Here is a 22,923-nt window from a genome sequence, read left to right on the forward strand (position 1 = left end):
TCAACCATTCCATTCTTCAACCATCTGACAAAACCCTAATCACCACTGCAGTTTAGCAACACAGTGACCATTCTGATCACTTTGCACTAAAATTAACTTTGTTTTCTTTTGTTCTAATGATGTGTGTTTTTTTTTCTTGTAAACATGTATTCTTTATCTGTAATTTATGTTTTTCTTGTGAATATTGTTTATATGATGCTATGTGGCTGTGATGCTGCTGCAAATAAGTTTTTCATTGCACCTGTGCACAGGTACTGTGCAGATGACAATGAACTTGTCTTTGACTTTAACTTTGACAATTGGAAAATATAAGCAGTGTATACACTGCTGGGTTTTATGAAAGGAAAATTGTATTTGACAAATTTGCTAGACTTCTTTGAAGATGTAACAAACAAGATTAATTATAATGGCCAATAGATGTGGTGTATTTAGTTTAACCCAGAGAGGTACTTAATAAGGTGTCACATAAAAACCAACTGAACAATTTAAGAATACACTGGATTGGAGGTAATATATAGACATGGATAGAGAAATGACAAACAAACAAAATGGTGCAGCAATAAATGGGTCACATTTGGGCAGTCTCTAACTAATGGGTTGGCACAGAGAGCAGTGCTGGGATCTCAACTATTAATTAGCTGCATTAATTAAGTGACCAAGTATACTGCAGCCAATTTTTTTGATAATAGAAATGTGGGTGGGTTGGCAAACTGTGAGAAGGAGACAAGGGATCTGTTGGGGGATAAAGATACAGTCGGTTAAATGGCTGGGCACCTAGTTGTTGGATCAGATATAATGCAGGAAAATATGAGGTTATCCACTTTGCTGGAAAGACTGAGAAAACAATCATTATTCAAATGGCAAGAAACTACAAAATGATGAAGTACAACGAGATCTGGAAAACACTAAAAGGCACTGTCAGGATTCAGAAAGTCTGAAGGAATGTTGTCCTTTACTAAAAGGGGTACAAAGTATAAAATCCAGAATGTTTTGGTACAACTTTACAGTGTGCTTGTAAAACAGCAACTCTACTACAGTATCCTAATGAAGGGTCTCGGCCTGAAATGTCGACTACTCGTTTTCATAGATGCTGCCTGGCCTGCTGAGTTCCTCCAATATTCTGTGTGCATTGTTTGGATTTCCAGTATCTGCAGATTTTTTTGTATTTGTGTCTCTACTACAGCATCAGTTTTGGTCTTCATATTTAAGCAATGATTTGCTTGCATTGGAATCATTGCCGAGAGCATTCAATCGGATGATTTCTGAGATGAAGCAATTGATGTAAGAAAATACATTGAACATGTTGTGCTTATTTTTTGAGTATTGAAAAGTGAAAGATGATCTTATTGAAATATACAGTATGTGATTTTGAGGGAGACTGACAGGATGGAAATTGTGAAGGTACCTCTGCTAAAGGAATTGTTCAGAACTAAGGAGCATAATTTCAGAATAAAAGGGCCACCCATTTAAACAAGGATGAAGAGAAAAGGTGTGAATTTCTTGAATTCTCTATTCTTGTCATGGTCTGGTCCATGAAATCTGCATTCCGGTTCACCGTCTGGTCCGTGGACTCCGGACTCCGGGTCTTCAGGCTGTCCCTTATTTCACTTGGGCTTAATCATAGGCACCTGATGCTTGTCTTGGGGCTGGAAATATAAGTGGCCCTGGATTTGAGCATGGCTGCTGGTTTGTCTTGTTGGTATCCCCTTGAAGCAACCTGCTGGTGGAAGGCTAGGAACAGCCATTTGTGATCTCTAGGCCTAGTTGGAGGACCACTGCTTCATGAAGCCTTGCTGTCTCTTGTCATTGTGGTATGGATTTGGCTGTTTCTTGGGCCAGATGAGTGGCTGTCTGCCAGCCACTCTGAGCTAGATATGGATTTAGTTGTTTCTGTGGTCAGCAAAGGTTGCTGGCTACCCTGAGACTTGGAGCCACCCTGGTTTGAGCTCCCTTCCTGTCCTTGCCTCTGTGGGGTAAGTCAGGCTGTCCTTGCTGTTACCCTGTGGTTGGATCTGTCCCTTCCTGTCCTTGCCTCTAGTGGGTAAGCCAGGCTGTCTTTGCTGTTACCCTGAGACTGTACTGTTCCCTTCCCCTCTCCATCTGAATTCCTGACAGTTTCCTCTGTGGTTTACTTTGGCAGTCATCCTGGCCCTGTGTCCTAGAAAGGATCCTGGCCCTGTGTCCTAGAAAGGATCCTGGCCCTGTGTTCCAAGAAGAGTTCCTTGTCCTGTAGCCAAGCCTCGAAGAACCCAAGCCTTGCCTAGTCCTGTACCCAAGCCTCAAAGAACCCAAGCCATATCCAATCCTGTGGCCATGTCATGTCCTTGCCTAGTTCTGGGGTCTGAGCCAGAGTCAAGACCCAGGTTCTGGGTCCTTGTCCAGTCTCTGGCTTGGAGTCCAAACCTAGGCTCCTAGTTCCCAGTTCACTGTCCTGGTCCTGCCTTCCCAGCCAAAGTCCTAGTCTTGTCTGTGTCCAGTCCTGTCCCTAACTCTAGTCCAGTCCAGTTCCCAGTACTTCAGTGTCTTTGTCTTGCATTTGGGTCTGCCTTCAATGCCCACCGTATGACAATTCTAAAGACAAATGGAGGCAGAGCCATTGAATTATACAGTATTGCAGCATATAAAGAGATTGACAGACATGCGCTCTCCAAGGAATCATGTGCTATAAGCAGGAAGATAGAAGATAGTGTCACTTTTTGTGCAGCTTAGATGGGAATCATCAAATATTCCCATTTAGGACTACTGCAGCTGAAATCCACAGACACAGCCATGGGTACTTCAGCAAGCAGCAGCACCTTAAGACATTTATAAAATCTATTGATCAAAATCAGCAGACCTGGGGTCACAAGTGCAGTTCCCCTTTAAGAAAGCAGAAGCAGGAAGTTGCGCCGTCTACAGGTATGATTGAAATGCAAAGGCTTTAGTCCTTGGTTCCTGACTGTCCTGCTGGTGAATGTACAGTCTCTTGAAAATAAAACTGAAGACCTCTGAGCAAGATTACAGTATCAAAGGAACATCATGAACTGTTGTGTATTTAACTTCATGGAAACATGGCTAACCTCCATCATTTCAGATGCAAGCTGCAGCCTGGTGGCTTCACCATTCTCTGCAAAGACATGACATCTCAGTCTTTTAAAGGTAGAGGAGGTGGAGTATGCTTTAAGCTTAACTCATCATGGTGTGTAGACGTAATGGTTCTGTCTCAGTCCTGTTCACCCAACCTGGAACATCTAGTGGTCAGATGTTGGCCATTTCGAAGTTCAAAGTAAATTTTATTAGCGAAATACATATGTCACCATATACAATGCAAAGATTCATTTTCTTCTGGGCATACTCAGCAAATCTACAGTGGCATGCAAAAGTTTGGGCACTCCAGGTCAAAACTTCTGTTACTGTGAATAGCTAAGCGAGTAAAAGATGAACTGATTTCCAAAAGGCATAAAGTTAAAGATGACACATTTCTTTAATATTTTAAGCAAGAAAACTTTTTTATTTCCATCTTTTACGGTTTCAAAATAACAAAAAAGGAAAAGGGCTGAAGCAAAAGTTTGGGCACCCTGCATGGCAGTACTTAATAACACCCCTTTGGCAAGTATCACAGCTTGTAAATGCTTTCTGTAGCCAGCTAAGAGTCTTTCAATTCTTGTTTGGGGGATTTTCACCCATTCTTCCTTGCAAAAGGCTTCTAGTTCTGAGATTCTTGGGCCGTCTTGCATGCACTGCTCTTTTGAGGTCTATCCACAGATTCTTGATGATGTCTAGGTCAGGGGACTGTGAGGACCATGGAAAAACCTTCAGCTTTTACCTCTTGAGGTAGTCCGTTTATGGATTTTGAGTTTTGTTTAGGTTCATTATCCTGTTGTAATAGTCATCCTCTTTTCATCTTTGGCTTTTTTACAGATGGTGTGACGTTTGCTTCCAGAATTTGCTGGTATTTAATTGAATTCATTTTTCCCTCTACCATTAAATGTTGCCTGTGCCACTGGCTGCAACTCAAGCCCAAAGCATGATCGATCCACCTCTGTGCTTAACAGTTGGAGAGGGGTTCTTTTCATGAAATTCACCACCCTTTGTTTTTCTCCAAACATACCTTTGCTCATTGTAGCCAAAAAGTTCTATTTTAACTTCATCAGTCCACAGGACTTGTTTCCAAAATGCATCAGGCTTACTTAGATGTTCCTTTGAACCTTTCAAATAGGTCTTTAATACATCTGCCAAGAGTTTTCTGCCATTATCCTGGTGGTTGTGGTGTACATTCCAACTCAGGGCAGTGTTAAACAGGCACTGGACGAGCTGAGCCCTGTGATCAGCAGTCACCAAACAGCGCACCCAGATGCCTTCCCTATCATTGCAGGAGATTTCATCCTGGCCAACTTGAAGTAGTCTCTGAAGAACCACTGTATCATCAAAGTAACACTTGTGGAACCTGGGGAGGCAACACACTTGACCTCTGTTATACCACCATCGTGAATGCTTATTGTGCCATCCCACGCCCACATTTTGGAAAGTCCGATCACCTGGCTATACTTTTACTGCCAGTGAACTGGCAGAGGCAAAGGACCACAGTATCAGTGGTGAGGACCAAGAACATATGGTCAAGGAAGTGGAGGAGCACCTACAGGACTGCTTTGAGTCAGTGGACTGGACAATATTCAGGTACTTGTTTTTAGGTTGGCATGATTGATGTCATCAGCAACATTGAAGACACCATCGGGGTGAGTGGCTTTGAGGTTGCAGATGGCACTGTACTTCCTCAGAATTAGGACAGGGGATGTAAAACTGTATTTAAAAACTGTATCTGCAGTGAGCAGTGGGCCAATACTGCTGAGATATTCACACACTGATTCTTTGCATAGACACACTGATCTCATTTATGGTTTTGCCAGAGTTTGTAGCATTTGTATTCACCTGAAAAGAGATTAGGCTTTCTAGCTGGATGGCTGAGTCTGGAGTGGTATCCTGGAGCCATGTTTCTGTCAGGACAATTATGTAGCAGTCCCTCATCTCCCACTGATTCAGGTGCAGACACAGATAATCCATTTTATTTTATAGCAATTGAATTTTAATGAGTAGAATAATTGGAATTGCTGGCCTGCAGGTATCTGCTTTAAGTCTCACTTGAATACTGGCACATTTACCGCACTTCTGTGTTCTAACATAGAAACATAGAAAATAGGGACAGGAGTAGGCCATTCGGCCCTTCAAGCCTGCACCGCCATTCAGTATGATCACGGCTGATCATCCAACTCAGAACCCTGCACCAGCCTTCCCTCCCTATCCCCGATCCCTTTAGCCACAAGGGCCATATCTAACTCCCTCTTAAATATAGCCAATGAACTGGCCTCAACTGTTTCCTGTGGCAGAGAATTCCACAGATTCACCACTCTCTGTGTGAAGAAGTTTTTCCTCATCTCGGTCCTAAAAGGCTTCCCCGTTATCCTCAAACTGTGACCCCTTGTTCTGGACTTCCCCAACATCGGGAACAATCTTCCTGCATCTAGCCTGTCCGATCCCTTTAGAATTTTATACGTTTCAATCAGATCCCCCCTCAATCTTCTAAATTCCAACGAGTATAAGCCTAGTTCATCTAGTCTTTCATCATATGAAAGTCCTGCCATCCCAGGAATCAATCTGGTGAACCTTCCTTGTACTCCCTCTATGGCAAGGATGTCTTTCCTCAGATTAGGGGACCAAAACTGCACACAATACTCCAGGTGTGGTCTCACCAAGGCCTTGTACAACTGCAGTAGTACCTCCCTGCTCCTGTACTCGAATCCTCTTGCTATAAATGCCAGCATACCATTGGCCTTTTTCACCGCCTGCTGTACCTGCATGCCCACTTTCAATGACTGGTGTATAATGACACCCAGGTCTCGTTGCACTTCTTCTTTTCCTAATCGGCCACCATTCAAATAATAATCTGTTTTCCTGTTTTTGCCACCAAAGTGGATTCCTGCACTGTTTCCAATAGCCACTTCCCTGAGCAATTGTAACAAGCAGTGACTCAGTGCAAGGGCCCACTCCACATGTTAGGCTGTAACTGCACAATCAAAAGCAAAGTAGGCTAATCAGTCTCTCAAACCTGCTTCACCATCCAGTAAGATCAGAACCACCTTCAGAATCTGAATCAGATTTAGTACCACTGACAAATGTTGTGAAATATGTTCTTTTGCATCAGGCGTTCATTGTAATACATAGGAGAAGGAGCTTAGGAGGATTAATGGCGCCTAACAGCAACTCCTTTGCTTGCATCATTGGAAACGGCTCTATCTCTATCTTTAATATCTCTATTTTTCCCTTTCAGGGTTCTTTTGAAGACCCTGGCCTGGAGTTACACTCTGACTATGGTTTTTTGCGGGAATAGGACCCCTTCTCGGGGTTTCATGACTGGCCATAATTCGGCATGCCAAAAGCCCGGGCTAAGAGCTCAGCTTGCCTTCGGAGGGCTGAGATCTCACGGCGCTAGAGACAGGCGAATCGAAGGTCAGTGTCTGGGCAGGAGATCGGTGTGTTGTGGGAGATGGAAGATCTAAGGCTGTGTGCACAGAGACCTGAGATCTTTGGGCACAGAGCTCGGGGGAAAAAAGTGACACAATGGACTTTTGACATCATAAACCAGTGAGCTGTTTTGTTTCCCCTCTCGCTGTGAAACGGAGATGTCTCTCTCTCCCTTATTAGGGAGAGAGAAAGCCTGTGGTATGTTGAATACCGGGTGAGAACGTAGCCTTTGGAGTACTGAAAGTCTGTTTTTGCTGTTGCTTTTCTCATGCTTGAGTGCTCAGTGGCGGGTGCCGATGCTTTTTTTTGCCAGTGTTGGGGGGAGGGGGATTGTTGCTTGCTGCTGCTTGCGCGTGGTATGGAGGGGAGCTGGGGGGATCTCGAGCTCTAACATTTATCTGTCATTCATTCTTTGGGGGCACTGTTTTCGTGAGTGGTTGTGAAGAAAAAGCATTTCGGGATGTATATTGTATACATTTCTCTGACATTAAATGTACCTTTGAAACCTAATAATATAAAATCTATATTACAATAATAGGTATATATAAAGCCAAATTTAACCAATCCACCAGGCAAGCAGAATTGAGAAACCCAAATATATTCATAGTGTAGCCTTCAACAGCCTTTCATAATTTGTTTTATTCCTTACAACACATTCTTGAATCTCAAATTCTATCGTCTTTACCATTCGGAAGTTGAATTTCAGGTATTAACACCATCAATACAGTTGACAATGCCTTAAGTACTGTGAAATAGCATAAATAATTCCAAGCAGTTTTCAACCATTACTGTTGCATTTAAAGGACTTGTTAATAAATGCTGGTGTGACAGCATTGATAGTGTCACAGGTACCAGCTGTGCATTGCCAGAGAGTTTACACTATTGGTCCTAGCCTATTGGTCCTAGCTGACATTTTAACATTGACATGAACAATGCTATACTCTTAACATGTGCTGACTGATTGTCTTTCTGTTCATGTTATGTTGGGACACTTGATTAATATAGTCATAATTACTCTGTTTATCAAAATTCATCAGTTACAATAGCATGTATATGGTTTCAACTTCTAGGAAGCAAACATTTAAAGAAAACAGTTTAACTAATGCGGAACAGCTCTGGTTAAATTCAATGTGCCAATATAATTAGGAAAGGTTTTTGTTCCCTCCTATTGAACTGCAATGCGGGGAACAAGCATGTGGTTTTATTGGCAACAACAACGTCCAAATGAGCTCTTGAAGGCTAAATCCATCATAATACCCAAATGGAATGCAATTGTTTTGTTTTGTTGTTCAGATTAACTGGCATAGGGAGCTAACTTATTTATTCAGATCCTACAGCAGCAGAATTATCCACTACCAGAATAACACTAGTTGGGAAAATCTCATAATCATACCTGGCCATAGTAACACCAAAATAATATGTAAAATTTAGTAACATTTCCCTTGTCTCTTTCATGCTTAACTATTCCCAACAAGCCTGATGCTGGTGATTACCAGTGACCCTGAAAACTTAACTAATGCTGACATTCACATTGAAAACAGCTAAATAACGAGTAACTAAAAGAATCTGACAACATTCGCAAGCTATCAATATCCACCAGAGGACATAAGCTGAATGTAGACTTCCTTTAAATCTTTAATACTTCACAGAAGTAAACTGTTTAAATTTGAAACAGTTCTTGGAAAAATCTCATTTTTATTTGTGCTCCATCTGGAATAGTACTAACATGGTACATGAACATCACTGAAAATAGTGTCTACTTTCTGTTCTCCTTTCTTGAGTAGTGGTGTTATATTTGAAATTTTTCGGTCCTCTGCGATGACTTCAGCAGCTAGTAAATTTTGGTAGATTTCAGCTAACACATCCACAATTTCAGCAGAGACTTCATTTAAGGTCATAGTGCTACGTTATTCATGTATATTTTGACCCTTACAGGTTGCTGTCAAGCTTACCTGCATGTTACACACTGGAAGTAATGTGAGAGGACATCCTGCGCAGATGACTTACAAGCAAATTAGACAGTTGCATGTTTGTTCATCACCTCTCTCTCTCATATGTGTTATTCACAGCTGCCTGGTTTCCCAGTACCATGAGGTCACAAGTCCTCGTACAGTAATTGTTGTTTTGGTCCCTTCGGAAGAGAAGTCTGGGTCCAGTGCTGTTGGTGTACCACTGTGTAATGTGGATGTTTGAAAAGAAAACAGCAGCAGAAAGCATGGCACACAAAACTCTCAGCAGCAACTCAGCAGGCCAGGCAGCGTCAACAGAAAAAAGTTCAGTCAATGTTTTGGGCTGAGACCCTTCAGCAGGACTGGAGGAAAAGAGGACGAGGAGTAGATAGATTTAAAAGGTGGGGAGTGTAGAGAGAGAGGAGCACAAGGTGATAGGTGAAACTGGGAGGTGGAGGGATGAAGTAAAGAGCTGGGAGGTTGATTGGTGTAAGGGATAAAGGGTTGGAGAAGAGGGAGTCTGATGGGAAAGGACAGAAGGACATGGAAGAAAGAGAAGTGGGGAGGAGCAACAGAGGGAGGTGATGGGCAGGCAAGGAGATAAGCTGAGAGAGAAGAGACGATGGGGAATGGTGAAGTGGGGTGGGGGTGGGGGTCATTACCAGAAGTTTGAGAAAGCAATGTTCATGCCATCAGGTTGGAGGCTACCCAGACAGAATATAAGCTGTTGTTCCTCCAACCTGAGTGGGGCCTCATTGTGACAGTAGAGGAAGCCATGGATTGACATATCAGAATGGGAAGTAGAATAAAAATGGGTGGCCATTGTGAGATCCCACTTGTTCTGCTGGATGGAGCATAGGTGCTCAGTGAAGTGGTCTCCCAAACTACACTGGGTCTTACCAATATACAGGAAGCCACAACAGGGGCACTGGGCACATCAGACCCTAACAGACTCACAGGTGAAGTGCCAAATGGACAAGGGAGTTGTGTAGGGAGCAATCCTTTCAGAAAGCAGAAATTGGAGGGGAGGGAACGGTGTGCTTCGTGGTGGGATCTCATTGGAGATGGCAGAAGTTCCAGAGAATTATGTGCTGGACATGGAGGTTGGTGGGGTGGTAGGTGAGGACAAGAGGAACCCTATCCCTGGTAGGGTGGCAGAAGGATGGGGTAAGAGCAGATGTGTGTGAAATGGAAGAGATGTGTTGAGGGCAGCATTGATGGTGGAGGAAGGGAAGCCCCTTCTTTTGAAAAAGATGGATATCTCCTTTGTTCTAGAATGAAAAGCCTCATCCTGAGAGCAAATGCTGTGGAGATGAAGGAATTGAGAGAAGAGGATGGCATTTTTTTTTACAAGTGACAGGGTGGGAAGAGGTATAGAACAGGTAGCTGTGAGAGTCCATGGGTTTATAATAGACACCAGTAGATGAGCTGTTTACAGAGATAGAGACAGAGAGATCGAGAAAGGGGAGGGCGGTGTCAGTAATGGACCAGGTAAATTTGAGGGCAGGGTGGAATCTGGAGGCAGGAAGTGTGGTAAGTGAAGAATCCAAGGGGAGAGAACAAGAATGGAATGGTTAAATAAAACAAATAAGAGGGAGAGAGGGAGACAGAAGCCTGGTTAACTTTTCTGGAACATGATAATGTTTGAAAATGATGACAATGTTTGGAAGTATGGGGCTGTATGACAAAGTGACAGAGCAATAGAGTTAATATACTAAAAGATTTGAATGTTTTGCACTGGCATATCAAATTTCAGGTGATATTCATGTTCCAACTTTTCTGACTGTGATGGGTGCAAAAACATTGACTTTATTACACAGCCTAGTGCAACCTGCTCGCCTGATGACAAGACTCATGGGGACAAAGTTAAAGCCTTGAAGGACCACTATTCACCTTAACCTTTGAATATTTCTCAAAGATTTAGACTTCATAAACAGAATCAAGAGGAAGGCGAGTCTATTTCATAGTTTGTGGCAGTGCTGAAACAATCGTCTGAGCACTTTGCTTCTGAGCAATCACATGATAGCATAAAATTTAGTGCAACGCAATTACAACTCAGGGCGTTCCAGAGTTCAATTCCAGTGCCTTTTTGTAAGGAGTCACTGTACAACCTTATAGAATGTGATGGTTTTTTCTGGGTGCTCTTGTTACCTTCCACAGTCCAAAGACATACTGAGTAGGTTAATTGGTCATTGTAGGTTAGGGTTAATTGAGTTTGCTGGGGGTTACTGTGCTGCATCACAAAATAAATGAAATAAATAAATAAGACCCATTATGTGATATAATTGTATGTGGTCTGGTACATACAAGTCTCATAATATATGTTGCAGGGCTCATGCAACTCAGAAATATTTGCACACAGAAGACAGACTTACATTACAGAAAGCAATTAAGATAAGTTCATCTCTGGAAATGGCAACTAAGGAAGCACAGATATTAAGCACATCTTTCCAAGTTCTTTAAGTTTCTACTGCCTTTAAAAATAAGACCCCTATTGGCAATCAATGTTACCATAGTGGCAAAACCTGGCATTTAGCAAAAGAATGCTGGTATAAGGATTTACAAAGCAGAAGCTGTGGCAAAAAGGGACATATTGAACACACCTGTAAAAGTAACAAGACACTGTCAACCAAAAACACTGTAATAAAGAAAAATAATTTTGGAAAAACAAGAAGAAACATGTGAACATGATGGAGAATACTGAGGACAGACTGAGTGACTCCTGAAAAAAAATTTGCATGTTTTATTCGCTTCACCCGGTAGTGTTTCTCTGACAGCTAGTTGGTGACCCCATGGTTGGATGGGGCCACAGTAAGGATGCAGGCAGACAAGGGAGCTGCAGTTTCACTATTGTCAGAGAAAGTACAAGGAGAAATTGCAGCATCTTGCCCCAAAGGGGAAAGGCTGACTTTGAAGATTTACACTGGTGGGGTTGTTCCAGAGAGGGGAGTAATACATGTTACAGTGGAGATGAAGGAACAGAGAAAGAAATTTCCCCTGTACTTAGTTAAAGGTCATTATCCACATTTCTGGGCCACTCGTGGTTGGAGCAACTCAAACTCAACTAGCACAACGTGCACTTGATTGGTGGGAGCACTGATCAATAAAAGATTGAAAAAGCATGCAAAAAATATTCAACAGAGAACTGGGCAGTATGATAGGAATCACGATTAAGCTGGCCGTTAAGCCAGGCACAACAGCCAAATGTCTGAAGGCAAAATCTATTCCATACACCCTCAAACCAAAGGTAGAGGCTGAATTGGAAGGCCTGGTCCAGAGTGCAATATCAGAACAAGTGTGTGTAAGTAAATTGGCAAATCCAGTGGTTCCTAAAAAAGGGATGGGTCTTTAGGCTTTGTGGAGACTTCAAGGTAACCATTAACCAAGTTCTCACGGCTGAACGTTGATGACCTTTTTGCAGAATTGGATGGAAGATAGATATTTAAAAAGATAGACTTCTGTCAAACATACTTGTAGCTGCATGTGGGGCCAGAGTCACTGGAACTCTTGACCATAATGACTCATAAAGGAATACTCAGTAACCAAAGGCCTCTGTCTGGCATCACCTCAGCTCCCACACTTTTTCAGCAAGCAATGGTCCAGATTCTGAGTGGGTACAATGCTATTTGGATGCTTTACTCATTACTGGGAAAAGTGAGTGTGAACATCTAGAAAACTTGGATGCTACACCAAAACAACTCATGGGATATGGTCAAAGGGTCTGGAAGGACAAGTGAGAGTTCTTTTGACTTTCAGTTGAATATTTGGATCATGTGATCAACAACTCACAGCTTCACAAGTTACCATCAAAGGTGAAGGCAACTGTGGAGGCTCCATCACCACAGAACGTAAGTCAATTCAGATCATTCTTAGGACTACTAACATACTACACAACATTTGTTCCTAACCAAGCTAGTGTGCTGAAACCACTTCATGAGCTTATAAATAAATCAACCCACTGGCAGTGGACAGTGAAGAGGCTTTTAAAAAGGCCAAATCAGCTTTGTCACAATATGAAGCATTCACACACTTCAACCTGTTATTGCCCATACAGTTGGCTGTGATGCATCACCCTATGGTGAGGGGGAAGTTATCTCAACATCATGCCATTGGATGAAGAGCATCCAATCATTTGTGCATCAAGGACATTAAGCAAGGCAGAAAGCAACTATGCCCAAATTCAGTGGGAAGCACTTGCAATTGTCTTCGGAGTTAAGAAATTTCATCAGTTCCTCTTTGGTCAATGATTTGCACTACTGATAGATTATTGCTCCTTGATGTCAATACTTGGCCCACATACAGGCACTCCTTCCATGGCTGTTAGTCAAATACATCATTGGGCTCTGTTACTATCTGTACAGCAATACAATATAAAGTACAAGAAGTCCAAAAACTATTTGAATGCTGCTGAACTATCCAGGCTTCCCATTAGACGCTACAGATCCAGAGCCATCCCTGAAAGGGATCTTTTGCTTCAAGGAAGTACCTACAGCTCTGATAACTGTGGCGCAAATCCAGAGAAACACGGACTGATCCTGTTCTATCTAAATGGTGGACATAGTAACTCACAAATGGGAAGGAGTGGCAAACAAAGAATCTAAACCATACAAGGTTTGATGGGAAGAGCTCACAGTCCATGCTGGATATTTACTATGGGGCTACTGTGTTGTCATTCCTCCACCATTAAAAAAGCAAGTACTTGACGGCTGGTGGTACAGCGACATCAGCGCCGGACTCCGGAACAGAAGTTCCCGGGTTCAAGTCCAGTTGGGCCATTCCCAAGTACGCTTTCCATCCGTGCCAGGTTGGGTGTTGAGCTTGCTACTCGACCTCATAAAATAAAGAAAATACTGTACTGCGAAATGTCTGTGTGAGGAGTAGCACGCCCCACAGTCTCTCGTTCTGCGCCTTGTAAGGCGTGAAAATGCCCGATGCTGGCCTCTCAGGCCTGAGTCGATGTCATCATCACCATCATGACGAGCTACCTGCAAGACACTGTGGCGAGCTGTGCATGAAAGAAATCACACGCAGCTCGTTCTGGTGGCCAGGGTTGGATGTAACCATTGAAGAGAGAGCCAAAGAATGCCCACATTGTCAGCAATTGAGAAATGTTCCTCAATTTGCTCCTTTGCATCCATGGGAATGGCCTGAAGAGCCATGACAGAGGACGTACATATATTTTGCAGAACCTATAGAACGCAACATGTTCTTGGTTGTAGTGAACACACACAGCAAATAGCCTGAGATTGTCATCATGTGAAAAATGCATTAAGGAGCTACAATCCATCTTTAGCCATTTTGGGCTTCCTCAACAGCTTGTAAGTGATGATGGTCCAGTATTCCTGTCTGAAAAGTTCAAGGCATTTGTAGAAGCAAACAGTATTCAGCACATTATATCGGCATCATATCATCCAGACACTAATGACCTTGCTGAATGATTTGTACAAACAATGAAACAAGCTCTCGAGACTTCAGTGGGAAGTGACTCCCTCAACCAACATCTTAACACTTTCCCCTGACATACCACAACACATCTCATGCCACCACCCACTGCAGAGATGAAAAGACAGCTTTTCATCTGAGACTTTCTTAGACACTCAAAAGCAAAACAGATCATGCTAAATATACAGAAAACTCAAGTAGAGAGATATGCCAAAGCAAAGTACAGAAATTTCACAGCAGGAGAAAGAGTATTTGCCCAGAACTGCATCTGTGGAACAACGTAGATGCCTGCGACAATGGTGCCACAAATTGGTTGAGTGTCATATACAGTGGAAACTAGTAACCACAATATCTACAGCAGGCATGTTGATCAGTTGTCGCTAACCTCTGAGGTTACTGGTTGGCATCCGTCTGTCTCGAGTGCAATGGGTGATAATGATGATTATAACAAGCCTGGCTGGAAGGTACGGAGATGCCCAGTTGTCAGGATCCCCCTCTTGGTTTCACCAGTGTTGTCCAAAGGAAAGCAATACATTTGACACCAGCTTGGCTGCAGGAGCTGCCTGAAGGATGTTCAGTGATGTCCAGCTGCCTTTTGGGCTCCACTCCCACCAGTGGGTTTGCATGCTATGTGAGCAGGGTCCAGACCTCCTCCCCATCCTTTGTAGTTCAGTCTGAGTCCAAAAGGACTTAAGTTTCCATGTGTTGCCAACAAGGAGGCACTACATGAGGCTTGCTATTGGAGAGGCTATGTACTGGCAGGGAGAGATTTACACAGTCAGCTCTCCTTTTCACAATACTGCTAACCATTGGTGGAAGCAGAAAGTGGGAGCGACTAGACTACCACACTGGACGCATCACAACAACCATTTTGAGGCTACTAAAAGCCAACATAACTGACCAATCGAGATCCAGTTGTAGAAATGGGACAGGATTCTGAGACAATGACTGCAGAACCTCCATTAGGATCAAATGACACAGCCAGTGCTCCCCCTTCGCCTGTGGTTTCTGAGGTGCCCCCTGCTGACAACATAGTACCCAAGCCAAGATCTATACACACACCACCAGGAGATAAAATAACTTTGGCATCATCTACAGTTTGTCAGTACCCACACAGGGACAGGTGGCTTCCGGACAGATTGATTCTCTAGTGACTCACCTTCAGCACATGGGGTAGAATAATCCCCAGGGTTATGTCTGGGAATCAAGGCCTAGTTTAGAAAAAATGTTTTTGCTCTTGGTTGAATTTGGTGATTATTCCATTAAATGTTATTAGTTCAGCAGCTGGTCTGTGTATGGGATGGGGGATTGATACGTTATGTGTTCATGTATGTTTTGACCCTTACAGATTGCTGTCAGGCTTCCCTGTGTATTACGTATTGAGCGTAATGTGAGAGGGCATACTGGGTAGATAACTTACAAGTAAAATTATCAACAGCATGTTTTTCCTTTCCTCTCCATCTCTTGTGTAAGGCCAGCTTCCCAGTGCCACAAACATAACACTTTAGGATACTTGCTAATATGTCCAACATACTTTTTGGTAACAGTCTCACTAGTTTGCTAGTTACTGGTTTTTTTTAGTGATTTAGATTGTTTTCATTTTTCTCCCCCTCTAAATTCCTGTAATTATTAGGATTTTTATTGTCTTTTACTGTGAAAATGCAGTCCAAAAATACACTAAAAAACCACTTTATTATGTACCTCCTGTACCTAATGAAGTGGTCGTTGAATGAATGTATGTTTGTGGTTTTCTGCTGCATCCACGCTAAGGTTTGGCCTGGTGTGCATTCAGACATGCTCTTCTGCACACCACTGTGGTAACGAGTGGTTATTTGTGTTACTGTTGCCTTCCTGTCAGCTTAAACTAGTCTGGCCATTCTCCTCTGACCTGCCTCACTAACAAGGTGTTTTTGGCCACAGCATCCACAGAACTAGATTGTTTTTTTTTTGTTTTTCACACTATTCTCTGTAACCTCTAGAGACGGTTCTGCATGAAAATCCCAGGAGATCAGCAGCTTCTGAGATATTTAAACCATCCCATCTGGCACCAACAATTATTCCATGATCAAAGTCACTTTAGATCACATTTCTCCTCATGCTGATATTTGGTGTACCTAATAAAATGGCTGCTCAGTGTACACCCATTTTTTCCAAATGTCCCTGTTTCAGGCTGGCTGTTCTGTGAAAGTGTGCATTTCCTCCTAAGGTATCTCTTACTCTTTGGCAAGTCCTTACATTTGTATCATCAACAGATTTTAACTCTGGTATCAAGAGCTATGCTTCACTCTCCAAGAAAAAGCTATTTTTTTCTGTACTGTCAAAAATTGTTGAAAAATATGCTCTTTATTCCAATAGCTTCAGATTATTCATAGAACGAGGCAAATGACAATGTGTGACTGTCTGAGATGCTGGTAACAGCTTTTCTGTGTACCATTACTGACAAGTGCAGCCACTTTAGTTAGACATGCCATTAAATATTCCACTTGAAGAATAGAATGAGCATGATTGGATTCTAACATTAACCCTATGCGTGACTTGGCAGTGGCTCTGCATGAACAAAATGCTCTAGGGAATGTTACTGACATACAGTGATGGAGAATCTCACAAAGCAGCCTAATAATCTGGTGTCTAATAGCAGAAAAAAGTATTCAGCCTTCAAGGTGGAGATTCAATAACTAGTGGGTATATTCTGCAGGCATAAACATCAGTGAGCACGAGTTAGTGACATTTCCTCCTGTACTTGCTAAAATGTACATCAACAGGAAAGAGTCTTGTATTTATTTAGACAGCAAATACTCATGCAGCTGCCTTCACAGCTCAAGCTCAAGGAAAAAGGTTTCTATCACAAGGTTACAGGAGATTTACAAGGATGTTGCCTGGATTGGAGAGTGTGCCTTATGAAAGTAGGTTGAGTGAACTTGACCTTTTCTCCTGGGAGTGACGGAGGATGAGAGGTGACTTGATAGAGGTATAAGGTGATGAGAGGCATTGATTGTGTGGATAGCCAGAGGCTTTTTCCCAGGGCTGAAATGGCTAACATGCAGCAGCATAGTTTTAAGGTGCTTGGAAATAGATACAGAGGGGATGTCAGGGGTAAGTTTTCACATAGAGAGTGCTGGGTGCATGGAATACACTGCCGGTGACGGTGGTGGAGGCAGATATCATAGGGTCTTTTAAGAGACTCTTAGATAGGTACATGCAGCTTAGAAAAATAGAGGACTATGCGCTAGGGAAATTCTAGGCAATTTCTAGAGTAGGTTACATGGTCGGCATAACATTGTGAGCTGAAGGGCCTGGAATGTGCTGTAGCTATCTATCATCTATTCCATCAGTTGAAATCAAAAATCTCTAGATGGGCAGGAATGTGAGTCTTAATTAAAGGACCAAGGGATATAGATAGATTAAGTGAGTGTTATGCTGTTGCATCTAAGAGCATCTCAGCTATTTGTGGTATTTGATGTAACATGGAATTTCCATTCCTTGGGTTTTGCTCTGTGATATCATGTTTTAGAGGATGGTGATCCTATCCTATACATAAACAGTAGGTAGATTCCAGGACATTGTATTGCTAATAGATTCCAGGACATTGTATTGCTAATCTCCTGAAATCTTTCTGTCCTCTGATGCATCTAGATTCAGGTAGAACATCACTTCCCATATCAATTATCATGTGCAGGTTAGTTGGAGGTAGCAAAGTATTCCGATCTGGGCCCCTTAAACATTTAAACTTGAATCTGAAAAGCTGAAAAAACTTTGGAAAAATGAGATAAATGCTATTTATGACCTTTCCTGGGTCTTCAGAATCAGAATCAGAATCAGGTTTATTATCACCAGCATGTGACATGAAATTTGTTAACTTAGCAGCAGCAGTTCAATGCAATACATAATCTAGCAGAGAGGAAAAAAAATAATAAATAAAATAAAACATAATAAATAAACAAGTAAATCAATTATGTATATTGAATAGATTATTTAAAAAATATGCAAAAAACAGAAATGTTGTATATTAAAAAAGTGAGGTAGTGTCCAAAGCTTCAATGTCCATTTAGGAATTGGATGGCAGAGGGGAAGAAGCTGTTCCTGAATTGCTGAGTGTGTGTCTTCAGTCTTCTCTATCTCCTACCTGATGGAAACAATGAGAAAAGGGCATGCCCTGGGTGCTGGAGGTCCTTAATAATGGACATTGCCTTTCTCAGACACCGCTCCTTAAAGATGTCCTGGGTACTTCGTAGACTAGTGCCCAAGATGGAGCTGACTAGACTTGCAAACTTCTGCAGCTTCTTTCAGTCCTGTGCAGTAGCCCCTCCATACCAGACAGTGATGCAGCCTGTCAGAATGCTCTCCACGGTACAACTATAGAATTTTTTGACTGTATTTGTTGACATGTCAAATCTCTTCAAACTCCTAATAAAGTATAGTCGCTATCTTGCCTTCCTTATGACTACATCAATATGGTGGGACCAGGTTAGATCCTCAGAGATTTTGACACCCAGAAACTTGAAGCTGTTCACTCTCTCCACTTCTGATCCCCCTATAAGGATTGATATGTGTTCCTTCGTCTTACCCTTCTTGAAGTCCACAATTAGCTCTTTCGTCTTACTGACGTTGAGCGCCAGGTTGTTACTGTGGCACCATTCCACTAGTTGGCATGTCTCACTCTTGTACGCACTCTTGTCACCACCTGAGATTCTACCAATAATAGCTGTATCGTCAGAAAATTTGTAGATGATATTTGAGATATGCCTTGCCACACAGTCATGTGTATTGTATACAGAGCATAGAGCAGTGGGCTAAGCACATACCACTAAGGTGTGCCAGTGTTGATCGTCAACGAGGAGGACATGTTATCACCCATCTGCACGGACTGCAGTCTTCTGGTTAAGAAGTTGAGGATCCAATTGCAGAGGGAGGTACAGAGGCCCAGGTTCTGCAACTTCCCAATCAGGATTGTGGGAATGATGGTATTAAATGCTGAGCTATAGTCAATGAACAGCATCCTGACGTAGGTGTTTGTGTTGTCTCGGTGGTCTTTAGTTGAAATTATCCTGGATGAAAAAGAAAATGTCTTGAATCTTCAGCCCTCTCATGTAAACACCATGAATGGGTTTAGAGGAAACATGGCCTCCCTTTTAGTGCTTTTTTCAGTTTCAAGATGTCCCCAGAAAACTTTGCAATCAAAATCTGTACTTTGTTTTAATATATCTATTAATGGCCTAAATTTCTAAGTTTCTCAACCATCAACACAAGGTGGTAACAGTAGACTAGAAGCTCGTATAGACCTTCATATCAACTTCATAGTTACATTTTTGTTTCTTACAATGAAAAGTTCATCTCCACAACAGCCAAAACCTTCCGACCATTTACATTTGTCAAGTTGGAAATATAATGACATATTGCCCTATCTCTAACCTAGAAAGGAACAACTGCACAATCCCCAAGAATCTCAACAATGTTCGGGATAGATCAGCACATCTCCACTGTGTTCAGAGGCATTTTAGCAAAATACTAAACTTAAAGAGGAAGCATCTCCCAGATCAAGGACAAGCTCTCCTCCAAATCACACAATCCTGACTTGGAGTACATTACTATTTATTCTTATAAAAGCAAAAAACTACAGGATCTGGCTATCTGAATTCTAAACTGAAAGCACTGGAAATCTTAGTAAGTCTGGCAGAGAGAGACCTACAGAATTAATATTTCAGATCCAATGCCTGCATTAGCTCTGAAATTCCCATCACCAATTTCAACACAAAATTCAATGCAGCAAAATTCATAAATTATAATCAAGGCTATAAACTATTCACACCAAATTAAAAGAAATTCCTGATGTAAAGAGACATTTCAGACATATAGAGATATGACTCACTTGCACAGCTATGGAACTTAATTTAAAATATGGAAAAGTAAAATTGATAACCTTGCATGTAAAGCAACTTTCATGACTTCTTGGGGACATCTCCTTACTGATCAATAGTCTTGAGGTCTTGAGGCCTTACCACTGGTTGAAATATACAGGGAGTGACTTCTGTGCTATGCTGCTTGCCCTGGAAACATTGATAAAAATTACATTTTTATTTGTACTTTTAGGGTTGTTAATTGAAGCCTTGATATTAGCTAGAACATTTTGTGAATGTTCAGGTGAATTTTTTGTGAGATTTAGATAAATTAGATTAGTTATTCATTCAGTTATCAAAATCATCATACCTTTTCTATGCTTTTCACAAAGACGGCAACCACAATAAGAACTCAGAATGGGCAATTTACTGCTTGAAGGGATTAGTCAGGTTACATCTCAGGGGAAAATCGACTAAACTCTAAATAAAATATTGATTGATGGCCCTCCATTGTTTGGGGTCAACCATAGATGTAGCGTCCTAGCTGTTGAATTCGATACACAAGTCAAAGTAGTATGATATAGTAAGCAAGCTGTTGCCCGGGCAGCTGGTTCCCCCTCTCCATGTAGCTGATGAATCCAAAGGAATGGCAGAGACAGATGCATTTTGGCACCAGCAGCATTGCAGGAGTTGCCAGTCAGCATTGAACTCAGTGTAGGACTGCCTTAGGCAATCCAGTTCCAGATTTTCCCTTGGAGTTTACTCCCAAAGACGTCCCCATGAGTGGGTATAGCTGTAATGCGGAGGAGGTTTGAGAACAGAGTTTTCCTCCTTCTAGATGAGCTGCCAACCATAGCTGATGAGTCTCCAGCTGTCCGGATAACCAAAATAAGAAACAAAGTACCTCTATAGTATTAGATCTGAAGCACACATTACTATGTTTAATTGAAGTTCACATCCATTGTTTTATTGGATACTTGGAGCTATTTATTATAAGCAGATTAATACTTTAATTCTCAATCTAAATAAAGACATTTCATTCATGCTGTAATCCGTAGATTATGGTAACGTGTACTGCTAAAATGTTCAATTGATACAGATTGATCAGGCATAGAAAATAAATATGGCTGCATGTTAAAATTTGAATTACAGCAAGAGATTATAAAACAGCTCAGCTGAAAAAAAAACTAAATTGATGATAATTCAACACCTTTTTAATTTACTAAGATTTTTCAAACTGAATCAATATTATTAATTATTTTAAGCATCACCATATTTCATTCATATCATTTTCTCAGATATCTGTCTACATCACATTAAACCTCTTACTTATCAGAAGTGATTAATATATTCCCTAAAAATATTGTTGACTATATGAATAATAACTGCAGAAATATATATATATATCTCCCAGCCAAACATATGTCAAATTATGTGATTGTTGGACATCAATGAAAATTGGAATGGACATCTTTTATCAAAAATATGGCTGAATTGCACATATCTTAATTCAAAATTAGATACATTATTTGATCTGGGAAATCCAGCCTGATTCTCATATCTAACCAGGCACTTTCATTATTAGAATCAAACTACATTATTCACTTCCCTTTTTGGATAACAATACAGCCAGTACTTTTGTATTACCATTGTGAGCTCCTCTGGGCTGATATTTTGTTTATTTATATCATAACTGCTCCATCTTGCCTCATATTATCATGTTGTTGGGCCTCAATCTCTCCTGCCTTTTCCTATAACAGCAGCAAACAAACTGCTCCAGGAACTCAGCAGATTGAGGAGTGCCTGTAGGGGAAAAGGACCGAGACCCTGAAATATCAATTCCTTATCACCCACAGATGATTCTCAACCCACTGAGTTCCTTTAGCAGTTAGATGTTTTTACTTCAATTCCAGCCTCTAATGTTTTTCTATAACAGTTCTCTCTATGTTTCTCCTTCCTTATTTCTGTCATGGTCCGGTCCGTGAAGTCTGCATTCTGGTTCATGGTCCGGTCCATCTTTCCTTATTCCAGGTTTTCCGGTTGTCCCTTGTTCTGTTGGATGCTCTAATTGAGACACCTGATTCTCATTTTGGGCTGGCTACATAAATAGCTCCTGAGTTCAGCTTCATTGGCTGGACTGTTCCCTTCCCTTCACCTTCCTCCTGAAGCCTCTGCCTGTGTCCTTGCCTGTATTGCTGTCAAGTTCTACCACTGGAGCAAGACTGGAGCTTTGCTGTATCAAGATAAGGAACTGTCTATTGTTGCTTGGCACTGTCTCTGTGTCCATGCCTTTGCTAGGTAGGTCTGGCTGTTTGCTGCTACCTTGTGTTGGGAACCTTCTCTGTGTCCATGCCTTTGCTAGGTTGGTCTGGCCATTTGCCGCTACCTTGTGATAAGAACTGTCTCTCTGTGTTCTGTGTATGAGTCCTGACCCTATGTCCTGCTCCCTAGGAGGGGTCCTGACTCTGTGTAGAGCCCTGGCCCCAAGTCCTGTTCCCAAGGAGGGGTCCTGGATCTGTGTTCAGTTTACAAGTCCTGGCCCCAAGTCCTGTTCCCAAGGAGGGGTCCTGGATGTGTGTTCAGTTTACAAGTCCTGGCCCTAAGTCCTGTTCCCAAGGGGGGGGTCCTGGCTCTGTGTTCCATGTCCCTGTGTTCCAGTCTCTCTCAAGACCAAGTCCCTGTGTTCCTGTCCTGCCCAGACCTAGTCATGACTTTGGGTTCTTGTTCTGTCCATGTGCCTCATCCTGTGCAGAAGTTCCACATCCAGTCCTGTAGCCACGTCTTGTCCTCACCTGGATCTGGGGTCCGAGCCAGCGTTAAGACCCAGATTCTGGGTCGCTGTCCAGTCTCTGGCTTGGAATCCTAGCCCAGGCTCCTAGTTCCTTGTCCTGGTTTTGCTTTCCTAGTCAAGTACTAGCCCAGGCCCTGTTTCCTAGTCTCGTCCAGGGCCTGTGTCAATGTCCAGCGTCATTTTTTCCCCACTTCCCTTGCTTTCTTGTCAAACCTAGACCTGTTCCTTGTACTTTAGTGTCTGTGTCATCCATTTGGGTCTGCCACCAATGCCCTGCCATGACAATTTCACTCCTTTTCTTGCCTCTATGCTTGTTTAAAACCAGTAGCTCTTCTATCATTTTCTGGTTTCATTAAATGTACACGAACTGTGGGATGAAACAATGGTGCACTTAGTAGAGTTGCTTCCT

This window comes from Mobula hypostoma, chromosome 1 (genome assembly GCF_963921235.1).
Source record: "Mobula hypostoma chromosome 1, sMobHyp1.1, whole genome shotgun sequence".
Taxonomy (NCBI): Eukaryota; Metazoa; Chordata; class Chondrichthyes; order Myliobatiformes; family Myliobatidae; genus Mobula; species Mobula hypostoma.